Raw genomic sequence first — 20,617 nt, 5'->3', positions numbered from 1 at the left:
AGTGTTAAAGAGTAAAACAGATCCCTGAGGAAAGGGTTACAGACTGAAATAGATGTGGCCAATTATTTGTCCCAGGTTGGTGATTAGATTCACCAGCCTACAGAATCTCTCTGATCTCCCTTCACAGCTTCTATTCAAGACCCGAAGTACCAGAACATACACTATAGAACTAGGAATATGGTCCTTCTGAGTCCAGCTGCTTAGACCAATGCTGGGACTGAAAATTATCCTGATTCGAGGAGTGCTATGTTAAGTGCTGGGTCAATCCTTAAAAAGCATTATGAGGATAAGAGACAAGGTAGAATGTCTGGGTTTTGTTTTTTTGTTTTTTTTTTTTTTTTGAGGGGGAGCCAGTCATATAGAAACAAAAGTTATATGAACTTGGGATTCCCATTATTTCAAAGATCTAGAGCAGATCTCACCAGCTGTGGCAAATAGGGAGAGATTACATCCCATCACATCTTTACATTTTAACTTGCTTTAGTCTCCCTGCTACAATTCCAGCCTGATTTTAGTGGCAGCTACTGCAACTCCAGAACTGCTACAGCTAGATACCAGGGTTTTTGTTCCATCTGAAGGCAGCAAGGAATCCTAGCATTCTTATGACTAAAAAGCATTAGGGCCAGGTTCAGATATCATTTACACCACTCAATGCCAGGATCGCACTATTCACTTAGGTGGAGTCACTCTGAATTTACACCTGTAGTACCCAGAGCTGAGTTTGGCCCCAGAAACTCCTTGACACTCCTGCAGCAATGTACAGGAGTGGACTAATGGAGTCTCAGTGTGAGGCAATTCCCAATGAGGGGTTTGGTGGGACTTCCATATTTCCAATGAACATACACTTAAGATTACAAAAGCATAGTTCAGAACAGAAGCTAGAGTCTATTCAAATGTGTTCACTACAGGTGTAGCTCATCCCTTTGGAGAGGGTCAGCACAATGGTTGTGCTCTATTTAACTCTCTTCAACTCTAAATTAAACCCTGTTGCCACAGTAAATGACACATACAAGCTATTTTAAATGCAGAACTATACCTGTATATTTTGATATTTTTATTTTTTACTCTACTTCCTTTTAGCATGGCCAGCCTGTCACTGGCTAAAACTCACCACAAAAAGCTCCTAGCCCTGGGCAGCAGGTCACACTCATACAACTTGGCTGTTCTTCAATTAATAAAATCCAATCTGTCAGCTACTGATAGAAAAGAAGGAAAAAAACCCACTCCTTTACATTCCATGATCTTTCAGCCTGTAACTCTGAAAATGTAATATCTGTAGAATGGGAAGTGAAGGGCTTTGGGAAATCAACAGGGAAACTGAATAATAAAATGTTCAGAGAGGCAGAGTGTGAATGTGCAGTTTCAGGTGGAATGACTTACCTATGGAGAACAGACCAGGGCAATATAGCAAAGGAAAAGGCTAAAGTGAAAAATCAAAATGACTCTATGCTAATAAACTAGACAAAAAATAAATAAGAACAACATTTTTAAAATGTTCATTGTCAATAACCAGTTATCAACTTTATATCTAATTTCTAACAAATCCCTCGGTCCAGATCTCTTGTTCACCTGTTATGCTCGTGGCAGGTTTGTTGAGACCTACATTATAAAAATTTCCCCGATCTGGAGGGGGAAGAGGGTATTGGAGAGGGACTCATTTAAGGATGTTAACCACTATAAGTTAGTCAGCTCAAGCTTTCACCCAAACTTTGTTTTATACACTTCCTAGTTCCTGCTGGGACCTGCAGCAGAAGTGACAGTGTACCCCAAGAAAGACTATTCCATCAAGATTGCCAGTCCACTTTTGCAGTCCCAGGAGGCTGGATATTTTGGAGACGCATCTTTTGGGTGCTTAACCCAACTGAATTGCCAAATCTTTTGACATTCACCCTCCATTGCACCCACCCTGATAGGTATCAGGGGGTAACTGTGTTAGTCTTGTTGTTTTTGTGGATACAGACTAACAGATTTATTTGGGCATAAGCTTTCATGGGTTAAAAAAAACCCACTTCTTCAGGTGCATGGAGTGAAAATTACAGATGCAGGCAAAATAAATGTTAGTCTCTAAGCTGCCACCTTGATAAGTGGCCTTACTCATAGAATTGCCATCTTGATACAAAAATCCAGGACATTGACACTGTGGGGGATCAGATGGTCTGATCCAAAGCCCATTGAAATCAATCCCATAATTGGCTTTTGATCAGGCCCAGAGATTGCTGCAGACTCTACTCACTGAAGCCATTGCTGTGCATAGACATCCAATGTATAACTAAGTACAGAACATCTGTATAACGTTTATCCCTTTGCTGGCTGTTGAAGTTTACGTATTTTTCCTAGGTTTAGCTTCAGCCCCTCTGTCTCTCATCCTTTGCACCAAGTGCCAACAATGAATTTCTCCCCTACTTCCTCCAGATTCTCTACAATAAATTCAGGAGTAAACCTAACACCAGGAGTCTGGCAGACTTGTCCTCATCTGCCTCTGTATTTAATCTCTCTCTTTGTTTATTACTTGCTAAATGCTGATGATATGCCCAGCACTGTACAAGGCACAAGCTGAAGACAATCCCTGTTCCAAATATGTTGCAATCTGAAAGACAGAGAAAACAAAGGTTGGAATTTTCATATGGATCAGAGGGAGTTGGGACCTAACTCCTGTTGACTCCCAAAGTAATCTGAAGCTTGGTTATCAAACTGATTTTGTGGTGTCCTTAAGGAGTGGCCTTGGGATCAATCTTATTTAATATTTTCATTAATAACCTTGGAACAAAAAGTGGGAGTGTACAAATCAAAATTGCAGATGACATGAAGTTGTGAGGTGTTGCCAAGACGGCAGAGGACTGGAATATCATACAAGAAGATCTGGACAACCTTGAAAACTGGAGTAATAGAAATGGGATGAATTTTAATAGTTTGAAGTGCAAGATCATGCACATAGGGACTAACAACAAGAGTTTTTGCTGTAAACTGGGGAGTTACCAGTTGGAAGCAACAGAGGAGGAGAAAGATCTGGGTGCATTGGTAGATCGCAGGATGACTATGGGCCACAAGTGTGATGCAGCCATGAGAGAGGTTAATTCAATACTAGTGTGCATTAGGCAAGGCATTTCCAGTAGAGACAGGGAAGTGTTTTTACCATTGTACAAGGCACTGGTGAGACCTAATCTGGAATACTGTGTGCAATTCTGGTCTCCCGTGTTTAAGAGAGATTAATTTAAACTGGAACTGGTGGAGAGAAGGGGTCCTCGGATGAGGAATGGAAAACCTGCCTTATGAGAAGAGATTTAAGGAGCTTGGCTTGTTTAGCCTAACCAAACGAAGGCCGGAGATATGATTTCTCTTTATAAATACATCACCGGGATAAACCAGAGGAAGGGAGAGGAGTTATTTAAGTTAAGGGCCAATGTTGGCAAAAGAACAAATGGATATAAACTGGCCATCAATAAGTTTTAAGCTTGAAATTAGACAAAGGATTTCTAACCATCAGAGAAGTGAAGCTCTGGAACAGCCTTCCAAGGGGATCAGTGGGGGCAAAAAACCTAACTGGTTTAAAGATTGAGCTTGAGAAGTTTATGGAGGGGATTGTATGATGAGGTTGCTCAAAATGGCATACGGTCCATCCACGTTTGCTATTAGCAAATATCTCCAACAGCTGGAGATGGGACACTCTGAGTATCTCTGAGCTCTCCCCATCTAAAGAGAACTCTTTCCCAGGTGTCTGGCTGGTGGGTCTTGCCCACATGCTCAGAGTCTAATTGATCGTCATATTTGGGGTCAGGAAGGAATGTTCGCCCAATCTTATGGGCAGAGACCATGGTGGGTTTCTGCAGCTTGGTACATGGGTCACTTGCATGTTTAAACCAGTGTAAACGGTGGATTCTCTGTATAAACAACACCAGGTAGATAGAAGAATTCTTCTGTCACTCTAGCTTCTTTAAGAGGTGGATTTACTACAGTGTTGGAAGAACCCCTTCCATCACTGTATTTAGTGTCTACATTACAGTAGTGCAGTTGTAGTGTTTCTAGTATAGGTATTCCCTCAGGAAGTGCTAATGGTTTCAGATGGATGAATGCCTGGGCAGGATAGTAGGACCCCCCAGTGGAAGAAGTACCACTGAAAGTAGAAATGCTAAACCACAATTTAACAGCAGCCCACAAACTGGAGGGACGACAACAGGAAACCACCCTCTGTATTTTTTCCTACAAGAACTATCATGGCAGAACAAAAGCAACATGATCTACTGAGGTGCTGGACAATGTCTTAGGCCAGAAGACACAGCAAATAATATTGAGGAGGAAGTTTGGGCCATTAACATTACTGATGGAGGTTATGATGTTGTTGTACCAAATCTTTGGGAAGTACAGTGCCTGTTGTTTGCACCAAGGAAAAGAATGACCTGAACCTTGATAAACAAATTAGCAGATTAGGAACTTGGAATTTGAGGAGTATGTATGAAAGGAAGCTTACCATTGGTGACCAAGGAATTGGAGAGATGTAAGATAGGTATATATGGAACCTCAGAGTTGTGATGGAATATTGTGGGGTCATTTCATGACAATGGATGGGTATCCAGTGTAGTGCTCAGGATCTGAGAAAGTGAGAGAAAACAGAGTTGCATTCAAGGAGATGTCAAAGTGTGTGCTTGGATACAATCCAATCAGGGATAGAATCATAACAATTCACCTTTGAGGGAAGCCAGTTAATATATTGATCATACTGGCTTATACCCTATAACAGAAGCTGCTGCTGCTGCTGTGGTTGATGAGTTCTATGAATAGTTCGAAGAGACCCTCATTAACACACCAAGCAAAGACATCCTCCTTATAATTGGAAACCTGAACATGAAAGTTGGAGCGGTAAGCTCTCTTAAAGAAGTAATGGGAAATAATGGTCTGAGTTTACAAAATGATAGAGGAAGGTGTTTAGTTGAATTCTGCTGCTCTAATCATCTGGTCATTGCAAACATCTTCACCCAAGGTCCTAGATGTTTATATACATGGTGATCACCTGATGGGATGACAAAAAACCAAATAGATTACGTGATGCTACAGAGATGCTGGAGATTGAGCATCCAATGACAGATTTTTGTGAGTGCAGACTGCAGATCAGACCATCAACTGTTAGGCTCAAACATAAAATTAAAATTTTGAAAGAGAAGATGTTTGGCAGGTCCACTGAATTTGGACTCATCCAAAAATCAACATAAACTACACGACTTCTGTACAGAACAGGTTTGAGTCATTGTCACAGATGAAAGAGGAGAGCAACCTTTGTTATAAAATGAAAACTATCATGCTCAAAGCCACCAAAGCATACAATCTGAAAAGTCAATGTTGGACCGCACCATGGTTAATGGAAAAGGTGTTTGAGCGGGTGAAAAAATGATGCAGAGTGAAAGATAGTGGCTTGGAAACTGAAGAATGTAAGAGAGAATACGAGGAATTGAGCAGACAGATTCAAAGGTGACTAGATGAGCAAATACATCAAGGTAAAATGTGAGGAACTTGAGAATTATAGGTTCACAGTCATCAGACTTCATACTAAAAAGTTTCCCCTGCAACTGAGCATAATAAAAGATCATGATGGCAGAGTTCTTACTGAACGTGATGATATCAAGCACAGAAGGAGAGATTACTGTGCCAATCTTTATGCCTCAGAGCCACGTACAGTACAGAATGGAAAGAGTAAAAAAACAGAGCCATCATCCTGGGAGTGGAAGTGATGCATGGTATTATGTAAATGAAGCTTGGGAAAGCACCAGGGTTTAGATAACGTAAAGCAGAATTGCTAACTGTGATTGGTGACCATGGTATTGATCTCATGTGGAAAATTTGCAACAATGTATGGATGACTAGAAATTGGCTGGACAAATGGATGAAGGGAATCTTTTTGCCCTTACCAAAGAAAGGGGATATAACATGGTAAAGTAACTATCGTACCATGTCCCTGATATTGCACCTGAGTAAAGTGCTACTCTACATAATTCAAGGTCCCATGAAGTGAATGATAGAAGCAGAACTTCCATCACAACAAGCTGGTTTTAGAAAGGGACAAGGCACGTGATCAACTCACAAACATCTGTCATGTCATTGAAAAATGACAGGAATATAATCATCCATTGATTGTGTTCCATTGATTACTCCAAAGTGTCTGATACTGTCCAACATGACAGTCTCTGGAGGATACTGGCAGGCATGGGGACTCCAAAGCATCTCATTGAACTCATTGCAAGTCTGTACTGTCAACAGCAGATCAGGGTGTGAACAGCAATGGGCAACAGTGAGTGGTTTTTCATTGGGCAGGGTGTGAGACAAGAGTGCATTCTGTCCCCATCGCTTTTCAGTGTGTATGCAGATTTTATTATGAGATTATCAAAACTTTCCAGGGCTTAAGTGGAAGGAGCTGGGACTTCCAATGGTGGACACTTGTTAACTAACCTCCAATATGCTGACAAAACAATGCTCTTTCGTGCAACCATCTATGCAATGCAATGAATGTTGGAGTCCATGGAGTCCAATGCAATGAATGTTGGAGTCAGTGAGGCTATGGACTATCTCTGAACTTGGTGAAAACAAAATGCATGCATGCTGACATGATCAATAATAACAGGATACAAGCAGACTGCATGATCAATTGTCAAGCTGTAGAGGCAGTTGATGAATTTAATTATCTGGGATTACATATATCCAACCAAGGAGGCTTCTCCAAGGAAAGCGGAAGCAGACTAGGTATGGCTCACTCAGCCATGGCCTCTCTTACGAAAGTGTGGAAAAACTGTGGCATCTTGATATGTACAAAGGTTCAACTGGTGAAGTGAAAAGCTTAATAGTTTCCATAGCAACTTATGGATGTGAATCCTGGAAAACTAATGCTGCTGACGAGAAGAAAATTGATGCCTTGGAGATGTGGTGCTGACAAAGATTCTTGAATATCTCCTGATTGGAAATGATGACAAACTTATGTTAGAAATATTATTGGAGAGAAGCGGACTCTGCAGTCAGAAATCAACAGGTGCAAACTTAGGTTCTTTGGTCACATCAGGCATAGAGGGAATAGTAGCATGCCATCATTGTAGGGGACAACCAGCAAGAGAGGATGAATGATGTGTAACAGATCACTGGAAGGTCAGCTGCTGAATGTGCAAAGTTAGCAATGGATCAAGAAGGCTTCTGAAAATTCTGCTATGATGTCTCCAGTATTTAGACATGAATAAATAGACTTTATCTTTGGACCCTGGGCCTGACATAGCTACAACAACATTGTGTACAGCAATGGGCGACACTGAATTTTGCTGTCTGAAATGGAAACTCCACAACATAAAGAAAAAAGAAACAAAGCTTAACAGTGATATCTACTTCCTAAGTTTCCCAGACCCGAAGAAGAGCTCTGTTTAAGCTTGAAAGCTTGTCTCTCTCACCAACAGAAGTTGGTCCAATAAAAGTTATTACCTCACCCACCTTGACTCTCTACATGGACTTTACACATTTACTGTTGTGGAGATACTCTTGATTTACCCCAGCATAACAAATATCAGAATGTATTATTAGTGTTTATAATTTGCAATAGGGTAGCAGTTAGAGGCCCCAACTGAGATCAGGGACCATTGTGCTAGATACTGCACATACACATCGTAAGAGAAGGTCCTTGACCTATAGGGCTTACATATCTTAGACAGTAAGCTGTTTGAGCGAGGGAATGTCTTTTTGTTCTATGTTTGTACAGCACCTAGCGCAATGAGGTCTTTGTCAATGACTGGGACTCCTAGTTGCTACTGCAATACAAATAATCAACAACAGAATAGACAGGACAGACAAGGTGGGATGGAGAGGGGACAATTAGGCATAGAGATGTGACATGACTTGCTCAAAGTCCCAGAGCTGGCTTGTGATAGAGCCAGGGTTAGAATCCATGTCTTCTGACTCCCAGTCCGGTGCCCTTTCCACTAGTACACACTACTCCCCATGATAGTGTGTTGTACTCAGGCGTAACAGCTTGATATTGCTATTAAGTTACATTTAAGTTTTTAAATAATGCTTCAAAAATTCATCCTCAAAGCGACAGACTGTTAGCACTTCTTAAAGGAATGACTCATGCAAGCGGTTCATAGAGAGAGTTAGTGAATCCTGATCTGCAGCATCTTCTCATTCTAGTCATTGGTCTTTTTTAGACAGAGGAAACCAGTTTTTCTGAACTCTACTCCACTTCGGGACTGATTCTGATCTAGCTCAGTGCCCAGCAGAGCTAAGGTCGAGCACCAAACCTATTCCAGGTTTTTTAACTGTGATTATGGCAGATTTGAAGTCAGTCTCTCCAGAAGGAGGGGATTTGCAGATTGTTAGTTAGAAAGAACCTTTTCACAGCATTGCTTCTGTAAAGCTGAGCAGTTTGCCTCCATACGTCCAACTGGGGAGAGGAAGGTGGTTTAATCTCAAAGGTGTTGGACATACATGGGACAAAGTCAGTTCTCAGTTACATTCATGCCACTCCATTAAAGCCAATGCCTCTGCACTGGTGCCAATGACAGCAAAATTTGCTCCATTGGACCGAAATTCACTGGTGATATTTACCCCTCTGCAGACGGCCAATACAAGGTCTAGGCACTACTTAAGCCTTCAAAACAAATAGCGCTTAAGTGGAACTTTGTAATAATAATAATTAATAATAGAATCATAGAATCTTAGGGTTAGAAGGAACCGTGAAGGTCATCTATTCTAGTCTAATTCCCTGCCAAGATGCAGGATTTGTTGTGTCTATGTGCATAAGTGGGCATACAGCTTGTGCTGGCCTTCTGAAGGGGGGTGCGTTTCACCTACAGACTTGAATAAAAGGTTACTGTTGGGATTTACTCCTGAGAAAAGGTGAAGTCAATATGTACAACAGCTCAGCTGGATCAGAGAATCTGGGCTGTTGTTACAGAGCAGTCTGAGCATCAACCTTGTTGTTTTCCCATTCCTCTCTCCACTGCAAGTCACAGCTGTCAATCTCCATAACCTGTCAATTAGACATTTACTATCTGTCGGGGCTAAATGTGTCACTTGCATGTGCTAGCTGGAAACCTGTAATTACTTCACACCTTCTTATCAGAGACTCAAACTACATTTCCCTTGCTGTTCTTACCTTTTATAGCAGCTTTGCTTGCTGTAAAACTGTCTCCACTGGGGATGCCTCATTTAGATCCATTTACTGCTAGAGAGACTGAGTTTATTTAACTCTAATTGACTCCAGGTCTTAGAAATTCCAGCCATCACCTTCCAGTCAGAATTGAGGGGTTCTGACTATGTAGATGTTTGTACTTTACAGATGCTGAGCTAAATTCTGCTTTTAGTTATACTAGTGTCAATTCAAAGTTAATTCTGTTAATTTAGGTGGAGTTACTTCAGTGTAAATGAAGGCAGAATCTCATCTACCATTGCCTTATTCCAAGGCTTAATTAGAAAGCTACATGCTAAAACAATTCCCTCATGCTAGGAAACTGGTTATACTTGGAGCTTGGGAAATATCTTCCTTTTATGTCTGTACTCTGGGTGGCTAAATGCCCTAGGGCGGCTAAAATGACTTTCCAATTCCATACAATTGCACTAATGAAATTAATTGTAGTGATCTGCTTTACTCTCCATTTTCACATTGCTGATTAATTAATTATTATTATTATTCCCAACAGTCATGCTGTTGCTGTATGCTACAACAATGGAGATGTACAGTGTTGGTTGGACAACTGGTCTTGGATCATTATTGGGTGAACCGATCTCTTTTCTGTTTCAGAATAAGCTACAAAAAAGATCGTGATATTTTTACAACTTTGTTCTTTACTGGCAGCTGTTCAATAAATCGTTGCTAGGAACAATGTTTAGTGTATATTTGTGTATCTCATTTGATTAATTGCCTCCTTGCAAGGCCTTGAGCCAGAGGGATTTGTGGAAGTGCTATCGTAAGTATCCTACTCCCATCTCGACATATGCAACAGCGCTTTAGATATCTGCCTTGGTCATTACACTGGTGTGCACCTCAGTCATTTGTTGTCATCAACTGCTTAGGCATCATGGGTGCATGCTCTGGCCTAGCTGGAAAGGGGACAGATCTTTGTAACAACTGTGTGCCTGGGTTTGGAAGAGAAGCCTGTTTTCTTGTTATGTTAATATTAAAGCATCTGTACTACTCCTAAGGTGAAATTGACACCTGTGTAGAAGTCCAGTGGGCTGACAGGGAATTTCAGTGGCACGGTAGCCTCATACTGCCCCTATGTACAGGAATGAATTTCAGGAATCAACGTGGTACCCATAGTGTGACAGCTGCCATCTTGTCCAACACATCAGGGACTGAAATGGGGATCTTCAGAGTTAAACACATGAGCTTACGCTGCAGAATCAAGGCTTTCTAACTGGGCCTGTAACAGATTCATACCTTCTACAGATTAAAGAGGCACCTATCATACACACTGGCCGGTGGATTACAATAGCACTGCTGAAGTGGATCTGAAAGATGGAATCTGTGTTTTCCAGAGACAACAGGCACTTCTAAGTGATATGCAGATGCTCTGGGTCACTGGTAACATATGCGTTCTGATAGAATAGTTTTGTCCTCACAGCCTGATGATTCTGGTAGGGGCAGACCACAGGGAATGCTTCACAGACTTAGACGAATTGCACAGTTTTACCAGGAAACCAAGGAGTCAAGGAATGGGTTGGGGACATTGTCTGAGTACAGATGTGGTGAAAGCTCTCATCCAGTTACAGTGGTGGCTGCAGAGGAGGACACTGTAGCAGGGAGAGTGGCGGCTTGAGTTATCCTTATGCAAAACGGGATGATGAATATGGGGCTGCCATGGTGTCAGTTACTCCTGAGGAGAAGGAGCATTAGGGTTGCCCATAGCTTTGGAATGACCTAGGGTAGGTACCAACAGACAAGAAAGAGGAACTCCCCCTTACTAAACTGGAGAAGATGAGAGGAAGGCAGTGCATGGCACCCCTTCCCTACACATGTCCTGGTTCCCACACTGCTCCGGCATAGCAGGGAAGGGGTTCCTTTGCCAATGTGAAAGCTGAGGGTGGGTCTGCCACTACTTAAAATATCTGTGACCACTTCTGGTGGTTTATGTGGCACATCAGGTTATCTGAGAGTTTCAGTTCCCTGGCAACGAGATGAAGCAAGAGGTGGTAACAGGGAAATCCCACCCTCCATGTGTTGGAGTGGCATTACACGCACCTTCTCTGGGTTTCTACCTACACGGCTACGTTTTGCTTCAGCAAATCAGATACTAATAAGGACTCTTTGTGACATGCATGTATTTGTGGCCCCACATACTTCATTACTGTAAAATGCAATAGGCCTAGCAACAAACCTCCATGCATCTGAAGAAATGAGGTTTTTTACTCACAAAAGCTTAATAAATCTGTTAGTCTTTAAGGTGCCACTGGACTCCTTGTTGTTTTTGTGGATACAGATTAACACAGCTACCTCCTTGTACTTAGCAACAAATCTGTCAACCTAACGAAGCTACATTTGGTCCATAAAACAGCAGTCCACTTAGCCAACATCACAGACTGCCAAGACCACACCACCACAGTGCTGTGCCTTATTCACTGCTTCTCCACTAAAGAGCAGGTCAATTGAGGGATTTGCATCTCATCTTTAAAGTCTTCCATAGGAATGGCCACCTCACCTGCCTCATCTTGTACACTCATGATTTTCAGTGAGAGGTACGCTTCATTGGAACAATCAATCTCAGGAGTGCACCTCATGTTGAGGAGAGACAGCTTTCTCGGTGACTGTCCCAGGACACCAGATCTCACTTCCATGGGATGGAGAGCAAGATACAGAGATCTTTCTGGGTTCATGTCAATACAGTTGTGGAGTGCTCGGATAGCACAGTGATGGGAGAAGGAGCACAGACCCTTACATGGGGAGATAGATCCTGATGCCCTTTGACAGGACTATGAACATCCGGAGTGGGGATGCCGCCAGCATCGGCCACGTCATGCCACTGATCAGTTTGCTGGGGAAAAACTAAATGTCCAATGGTTGAGTGGTAGAAGGATAGTGACTACATGTGCCTAGTATTAGCCCCAAATTGTTTCATGCACTGAACCCAAACTGCCAGCGTAGGACTCCAAATTATAGAATCGTTGGACTGAAAGGGACCTTGAGCGGTCATCTAGGCTAATCCCCTGCACTAATGGCAGGACTAAGTATTATCTAGACCATCCCTGACAGGTGTTTGTCTAACCTGCTCTTAAAAATCTCCAATGATGGAGATTCCACAACCTCCCTAGGCAATTTAGTCCAGTGCTTAAGCACACAGAGTAGAGTGGAAGAATTACTTCTCATGTCTTGCTCACAACACTCCGGCTAATACCTCCCAGAATGATGTTTACTTTTTTTTGCAACAGTGTTACACTGTTGACTCATCTTTAGCTTGTGCTTCACTATGACCCCCGCAGAATGCCTTCAATGTCATTATCTAAATCATTGATGAAGATATTGAACAGAATCAGACCCAGAACTGATCCTTGCGGGACCCTATTCGTTATGCCCTTCCAGTATGACACTGAACCACTGATAGTAGCTCACTAAGGAGGGCTTACATGGTATTTCAATTACAAAATAGAAATAAAAGAAATAAAAATGAAAAGCCAACAAACTAAACAAACACGTTTTTTCCAGCCAGCTCTGGTTTTATTCCATTCAAAGATTTGCTCCCAATGGAGAAATCTTTAGATGCCTGTGGAGGGCATCTTTGTGGGCATTTTGAACCACAAGAGTAGCACAATTGATAAGGATCTGGCCTATGGGGAGCAGGGGTCAGAAGGCAGGTCTTAACACAGTGTGATCACTATAAACATAGCATATTTATATCTAAGGAATTTGTTCTGTAGCCAAGCTGGGTAAAATGGCATAACTTGATATTTATACCTTCTGTCACTTTAAATCAGGGACTCTTTGCCAAGGTCAGCAGCACAGTTCTAGGGAGAAGAAAGTGTTTTGCTGCAGGGGTCTGAGCTCCCTTTAACTTGAGTTGGTTGAAATTATTTGACAAAAAATATTTCTGGCAGAAAAACGAAGTTTCATCACAAATGAATTTTGACACAGGAAAACTGGTTTTCAATTGATTTTTAAAAAATGTTGGATGGAACATTTAAAAATAAAATGAAAAATTTTGTTTTTAATTGAACTGCATTTTGTTTCTTGAAAATGGAAATTTAAATTTGTTTTTGAAATTTCCCATTTTTATTTCCCCTTTTCCTTTTCTCCCTTTCTGCCAAAGAATTCTGGAGAATGAATGAGGTCCAGGGCCCTCCCTCTCCCCCCCCCCCCCGTGTCTTTTTTCCCCACTGTAATTTTTCAAAAATTCCTCAACTTTGGAGAAATTATAGAGGGGCAAAAAGAAAATGTGGAGGAAAAATGTTGGGATAGTGTTAATTTTATTGCACTCAGTGGCAAAAAGGGAGGAAAAGGAAATGGGGGGGAAGGAAATTATGAGAAATTAAAAGAATAGTTAAATATATTTGACATTTTAAAAAATCCACTTTGAATCCCATGAAATGGAAACAAGTTTCACTTTTTTTTTTTGCAAAATTGTTTTTCCATTTTAAAAACAGCTCTATTTGTAATGCTTCCATAGCAAGCTGTGCGCTCTTTGAATCTGCAGTTGCCGTAACTCTCTTTAGGTAAGTTTCAGAGTAGCAACCGTGTTAGTCTGTATCCACAAAAAGAAGAACAGGAGTACTTGTGGCACCTTAGAGACTAACAAATGTATTTGAGCATAAGCTTTCGTGGGTTACATCCCACTTCTTCGGATGCTTATGCTCAAATAAATTTATTAGTCTCTAAGGTGCCACAAGAACTCCTGTTCTTTTTAGGTAAACTTTCACTGTTATTTGCAGAGATGCTATAAAGCTTAAATAGCTGTCACAGAAGTAAGTCACAAACTATGCCTTTGTTAAACTGGGAATGTATTTGTTAGTCCCATCAGAAAGTCACAGCACACAGTTGTAATGTAAATCAGAGGGATGCAAAGAGGAAAGCATTCTGACTGAGTTTAGGACTTGGAAAAGTGGTTAGTGGACACAGCAAATACTAGGAAATTGTGTTTTGATTTCAAGTAAAGTTTAGTAGCACTTTTGGATTAAATCTTAAGGAGGCATATTGTGAGCAGTTAGAAAAGTGGTATAGTAACTGCAGCGGACATAAATAGTCGAACTGGATCTCGCTGGGAGATATTTATGTAGTATTTGTGAACCGTCTCTTCGTCTGTGTTTTTGCAGTAACTATGCAAAGATAACCCAATTCTGCTGGAAGTCTTTGGACATTACTGGAATATAAATGATCATTAATAAGCAATCTAGGCTTCAAGAGGCCAAGTTATGCCCGCAGCAACTCCAGCCCTGGAGCAGCCCAGGGTCATCAGGAAGTAAAGGTAGCTGAAAGGCAAGGCTGTGAGTTCTGTGCTGTGCCGTTAGGGTATATATACACTGCAATTAGACACTTGCAGTTGGTCCAGGGCAGCTGGCTCAGGCTAAGGGGCTCAGGTTAAGGAGTTGTTTAATTGTGGTTTAGATATTCAGGCTCAGGTTGAGTCTGGGGTCTAGGACCTTGCGAGGTGGGAGGGTCCCGGAAATTGCCAGGCATCTATACTACAATTAAAACGCCCCTTAGCCTGAGTCAGCTGGCACAGGCCAGCCACAGTTGTCTAATTGCAGTGTAGACATACCCTAAGAGCTGCAGCACAGAACGTCACCTGAGAAGTCTGGATTCTAATGCTAGTCATGTCAATCACCTACTGTGTGACCTGGGGCAAGTCATTTTCCCTCTCTGTGCCTCCATCTTCCCTTGAACTAGACCTGAGTGGGAAACTGTTTTCCCTGCCCCCCAATTTTTTTTTTTTGAGATTTCAATTTTTTTTTCCAAAATCATGATGAAAAGTTTCTCACACTAAAAATCCAAACTTAAAATCTTGGTTCAGTTAAAACTTTTCATTTCAATAATTTAAAAAAAAATATTTTGGATTTCAAACTATTTTTCATTTAATTTTTTAATCTAATTATCTTAGATTTAAAAATAAATCATTTTGAACCCAGAATTTTTCTTGTAGAAAATATCAAAATGAAACATTTTCACAATTTTGAAACTTCTTTTCAAAAAATGTTCAAGCTGAGAAGTTTCCATTTGACAAATCAGCCCTTTCCTGATGAAAACTGTTTTGTCAAAACATTTCAGACCAGCTTTATCTCCCATGCTTTGTTTGTCTTGGGGATCATTCATTCTTTGGGGCAGGGACTGTCTCTTACTATGTGTTTGTACAGCTCCCAGCACAATGGGGCCTCAGGCTTGGTTGGGGCCTTTAGGTGCTACCATAACACAAGTAGTTATTATTGGTAACAGCTGTAAATGTGGCAATGGATGTATTACAATACAAAGCTGGGGCACTCATAGTGTGACCTACCATTGGCCCATCAGTATGAGTAACCTGGATTCAGAGAGATGAATGGTTCTGGGGGCAATCCAATGACTGGATTCTGCAAGTGAGATTGATGGGGCTCCATGCAGGCAAAGGGGTCAATGCACGGAAGGTCACTTCCAGTATCAGGGTCTGAGTGTTCCCTGGATTTTCATGAGCCCCAGAACCCACCTCTGCTTTTCCTTATTCCAAACCGTACTCCCACTTAGACTGCTTCTTAAACAAACTTCCCAGATATCAATTCTTTGGACACTTATTAACTTCTCTCCTCAAAGAACTATTGCCAAGGATCTTTAATTTTATTTATTTATTTTTAAAAAGAGAAGAGTGTAAAAAGCTACTGATATGAACAGCTGTTCAATAAATATAATTAACTGTTCATTGATTTGCTGACAGTTGGCAGCACCATTTCATGGGTGAAATATCAGATTTATAATGATTCAGACTTGTAAATAGTTGGGTCGCCTGCATTGACAAGGGGCTTTAAACATTTCATGTCCTTATTGGTGGGGTTAACACACAATGTCATTTTATGTTGCAAATATCCACACATGCCCCCGCCCCTTCTGAAAAGAATGGGAAGAAAGCAACAAAACACCTCTTCATAAAGCATTTACTGCCTGCATTCTGTTGACATATTGTGCGATGGCAGTGAGCTTCAAAGCCAGTGCAAAGCTGAAAGTCCCTGCTTTTATTATCAGTTAGGGAGAACATCTGTCCCAGGCCTTTGCCTTGTCAGGGTAATTATCCCAATCATGCATCAAAAACAAACTCCTCCATTGAAAACAACTAGTTAACAACCTAGATGGGTGAAACATAATTATTCTTCTGCCATGCAGGATATCTGACATCCTGATCTCTTGAGAATAACTACTCATCCACATAAGAATGGCCATACTAGGTCAGACCAATGGTCCATCTAGCCCAGCATCCTGTCTTCAAAAAGTGGCCAGTGCCAGGTGCTTCAGAGGAAATGAACAAAACGGCAATTATTGAGTGATCCATCCCCTGTCCTTAACTCCTATTTTCTGGGAGTCAGAGGTCAGAGACACACTGAACCTGGGGTTGCATCCCTGATCTAGGGTAGCCAGGCGTTCAGTTTTTGACGGGAATGCTCAGTTGAAAAGGGCCCTTGGTGGCTCTGGTCAGCACAGAAGACAGGGCCATTAAAAGTCCGACTGGCTGCAGTGGCCAGCTCCACACGGCTCCTGGAAGCGGCCAGCAGGTCCCTCTGGTTCCTAGGCGCAAGGTCAGCCAAGGGGGCTCCATGCACTTCCCCTGCCCCCGGCACAGGTGCTGCCCCGAATGCTGGCTCCGCAGCTCCTGTTGGCTGGGAACCATGGCCAATGGGAGTTGCCAGCGGCTTCTGGGAGCCACCTGAGGTAAGTACTGCACAGAGCCTGGGTGGCTCGTGAACTGGTGGCTGGGGGAGGCTAGCCCACAGCCCTGCCCCTTCCACCCAAGGACCCGCCCCTTCCACACCCCCGGAACCCAGCTCCTCCCCACTGCAGCCGCCAGCCCCTGCCCCAGGCTGGCTAGTGCCTGCAGCACTCCCAGCCCCGGAAGGGAGAGTATGCGGTGGCACCACAACCCCGGGAATTGGGGCCCTGGAGGTGAAGGGGGGGGCATGCCTGGCTGGGAAGGCTCAGCCTCCCCTACCTGCTGCCCATGGCCCAGAGCCTGCACCCCGAATCCCCTTCCGTGTCCCAACCTCCTGTCCCAAACCTGAGTCCTCTCCTGCACCCCAACCCCCTACCCCAGCCTGAAGCCTCCTCACACACTCTGAATCCCTCAGCCTGGAGCCCTGTCCTGCACACCAAACCCCTCATCCCTGGCCCTACCCCAGAGCCTGCACCCCCATCCGGAGCCCTTACCTCCTCCTGCACCCCAACCCCCAGCCCTAGCCCATGAAAATGAGCAAGTGAGTGAGGGTGGGGGAGAGTGAGCGATCAAATCTTCATATGACAAACCACTTTTTTAGATAGGGTTTTGTTATGGGTAACCTCCTTACTGATTGTGTGAACAATGGTTAGAGCTTGACAAGCTTATGCCCAAGTGTTTGCATGTCCAAAGCAGCATGCACATAGGAGGAGGTCTAACTCAAACCCATGTGAAAAAAACAGGCCCTATGCCATTGAGGGCCAAGATGGCAGTTACTTCCTTCTGCGAGATCAATCAAGCCGAGTAGCTAGACACTCCACCTCACCCCTCAGCTGCCCTACAATGGAGATTTTCAAGTTTGCCAAGGGAATTGGGAGAGGAAGGGTGGTCTGGCAGTCAGGAAACTAGCCTAGGACTTGGAACACCAAGGTTCACAGACTTCCTGTGTGACCTTGGTCAACTCTCTTTGGACTTGACTACATGAGAAAGTTATAAAGGAAGAGTTAAACAGGAAAGGTTGAACTCCCCGTGTGAATGCTGTGATTCTGGAATAAGAGTAACTCTTTTTGGTTTAGCTTAAACCCCTTCCAGAGCGACATAAACTAAACCAAAAAAGCACTCTTATTCCAGAGTTAAAACAATGAGGAGTCCTTGGGGCACCTTAGAAACTTGCTGATACAGACTAACATGGCTACCACTCTGAAACCTTATTCCGGAGTGAGATTGTTCAAACAGGGAGTTGCACTGGTATAATTACAGGAGGTAAATTCACATCTTAGCTGGTATACCTGTCCTATGTTGACAAGCCCATGGACTGTCTAGCCCTCAGTTCCCCATCTGTACAATGATAACAGCACTTCCCTTCCTCACATAGGTGTTATGAGAAGAAATAGGTGACAGGTGTGCAGTTAGATGCCCCCCCCCCATTGCCATATAAGTACCATATATAGATTTCAATACCCAGTTCCCACTTAAGTGAATTTAATCCCAACTCCCTTAGGCATTTTGCAAATCTCAGCTGTGAAAAGGCCTCCCTCATAAAGATGTGGTGAGTCAGTGCCCACTCTGGGATCTGAGACCTTTTCCTAGCAGCTTCGTGCACTTGGCTGGGCCAGCTCCCAAGCTGATTTTAGATCTCAACGCTGGTATTTATTTTTTTTGGAAATACCATTAAAAAGACATTACCTTCATACCAGGCAGGCGAAGGTTGAAAACAGGTTAGACTGCAAATAATTTCAGAGCTAAATTCCTAATTGTGTTTTTGTAATGTTTCACATTACAGTTTTTCCTCGTCTCCTAAGCCTCTTTCACTTGATAAATATACTTGTATCACGAAACTGCCCACTTTGTACATTCTTTTTTAACTTTCTTCCTTCATATCAAAGCCAACATAAATAAAGAATAAATTGTTCAGCTAACAAAACTGTTAAGAGAATACACTTTCTCCCCCCCGGAGCTGTAAAGATTTCCAATACCCTGGCAGAACTGTCTTAGATCACTAATTGTTAATGGAATAAACCAATGTCAAAAGGCAAACAGTTGTTTGATAAGTCAGGTTGACTGTGCCTTTCTGGTCCATGTCTCCCGCCTGTCTGCTTTTGTTTTGTTAAGATTAGCTGTTCTTAGTTCAGGGGAGTAGCCAGAAAATGAATTTTGTATACACAGCTCTGTTTGTAACCTCCAACCTCTCTACTCTTTCATTTTAATACTGCCACTGATAGCTAATGCAGAGCTTGCTTGAGAACAGCTTTTGCAACAGTGTTTCAAAACATCAGGTCAGCTAGTTCTCATAGTGTAACACTGATTGAACCCCAAAACACAAACAAACGAAAGCCAAGTAACTTGAAAACACTAGACAATTGTAAACTAATAGCAACCCAACAACTGTGACAGGCAGGGCAACAATATGACCCTGCTCAGATAAACACTGCTTGAAAAACTAATAGGTCGAGCAGGCTGCCAGTCTATTGTCCATAAATGAAATCCTTTGCAGTGCCTCTTTCTCCTCCAATGGAGCAGATATTCATAATTTATACTAGAGATAGCTGAAAATTGGAACCTCAGGTCTGAGCCCTGCCAAATTATTTATTTATGTATTGGGAGAAAAAGATCCGAACCTGTCTCTAAGGGTCTGATTTTAGTGTTGGGTACAAACCTGGAAGTGCTCCATTATTTTAAACCATTTTGGCTATAACCAAAAATTTGCACCAATAGCCAGTTTCAAAGATTTTAGCCCAAGATGGTTGAAGTGTATTGAGGACAACTGACTGTGAAAGATATCCACCATTCAAGATGAGAGAAATCTCATGAAGTCAGCAGATCTCAAAGCATCTCCACCACTTTGGGTTGGAAACCTGGCGAGAACAGTTTGTGAGGTTTTGACCCCATCTATTGTGGACTACAACTGAGCTGGGGACCAGGTCACAACTGTCCCAGAACTTGGTTACACTGTGCTAAAAGGTAATAGTTTAGATGGGACCTAACAAAGTTCTTGGAAGCAGATTAAAATCCTGTCCAAGTCTAGGTAAATTCAATGGGAGGAACAAACATGGTTTCAGTAAAGCTGAAAGAAATCGAGGGGTGATAAGGGGTAAATTAAACATCATCTTAGAGTGCAATATGTCAGCACAATATAGCAACATCATTCTGGGCTGAATACACAGAAATGTCACTTCACAGAGCAAAGACGTATGTATGCGTCTGGTGCAATCAGTTCTGGAATTGTATGCCCAGTTCTAGTCACCACATTGCCATGATGTCATTACCAGAAGGATACTGTCAGGCTAGAGGGAGTTCAGTGAAGAGCAACAAGAATTAGTTAGGTGGCTAGAGAAATTAATCTATGAAAGAAAGATTGAGAGAATCAAATGTGTATATCTTAGTTAAGCAATTACTAAAAAGGAGAAGATTAATGTCTTACAAATATTTGAAGGGTTTACACATCAAGAAATGAGAGGAAATATTTTGGATGGTACAAGGGGATTTGGGAAGGCATTAAGAAATGGAAAATATAAGACAACTAAATGAAAAGATTTTCTGACCATGAGTGGGAACAGTGGGGCCATTCAAAACTAAACAGGACACAATATATGTAAATGTCTAACAGAGAGCAATCCTGCATTATAAGGAAGAGAGGTTATTTTAGCCCTATGGCCCCAACCTTAAACACGAAGTCAATGGGACTTAAATTAAGCATGCACTTAAATTCTGTCCTGAATGGGAGTACTTTTGTGAATCAGGGCTTACATTCGTATACCATGACTACTATCATGGTGTTTGTGCGC

The sequence above is a fragment of the Malaclemys terrapin genome, chromosome 5 (assembly GCF_027887155.1).
Source record: "Malaclemys terrapin pileata isolate rMalTer1 chromosome 5, rMalTer1.hap1, whole genome shotgun sequence".
NCBI lineage: Eukaryota > Metazoa > Chordata > Testudines > Emydidae > Malaclemys > Malaclemys terrapin.
The sequence above is the reverse complement of the archived record's forward strand: the minus strand, read 5'-3'. Positions refer to the sequence as shown.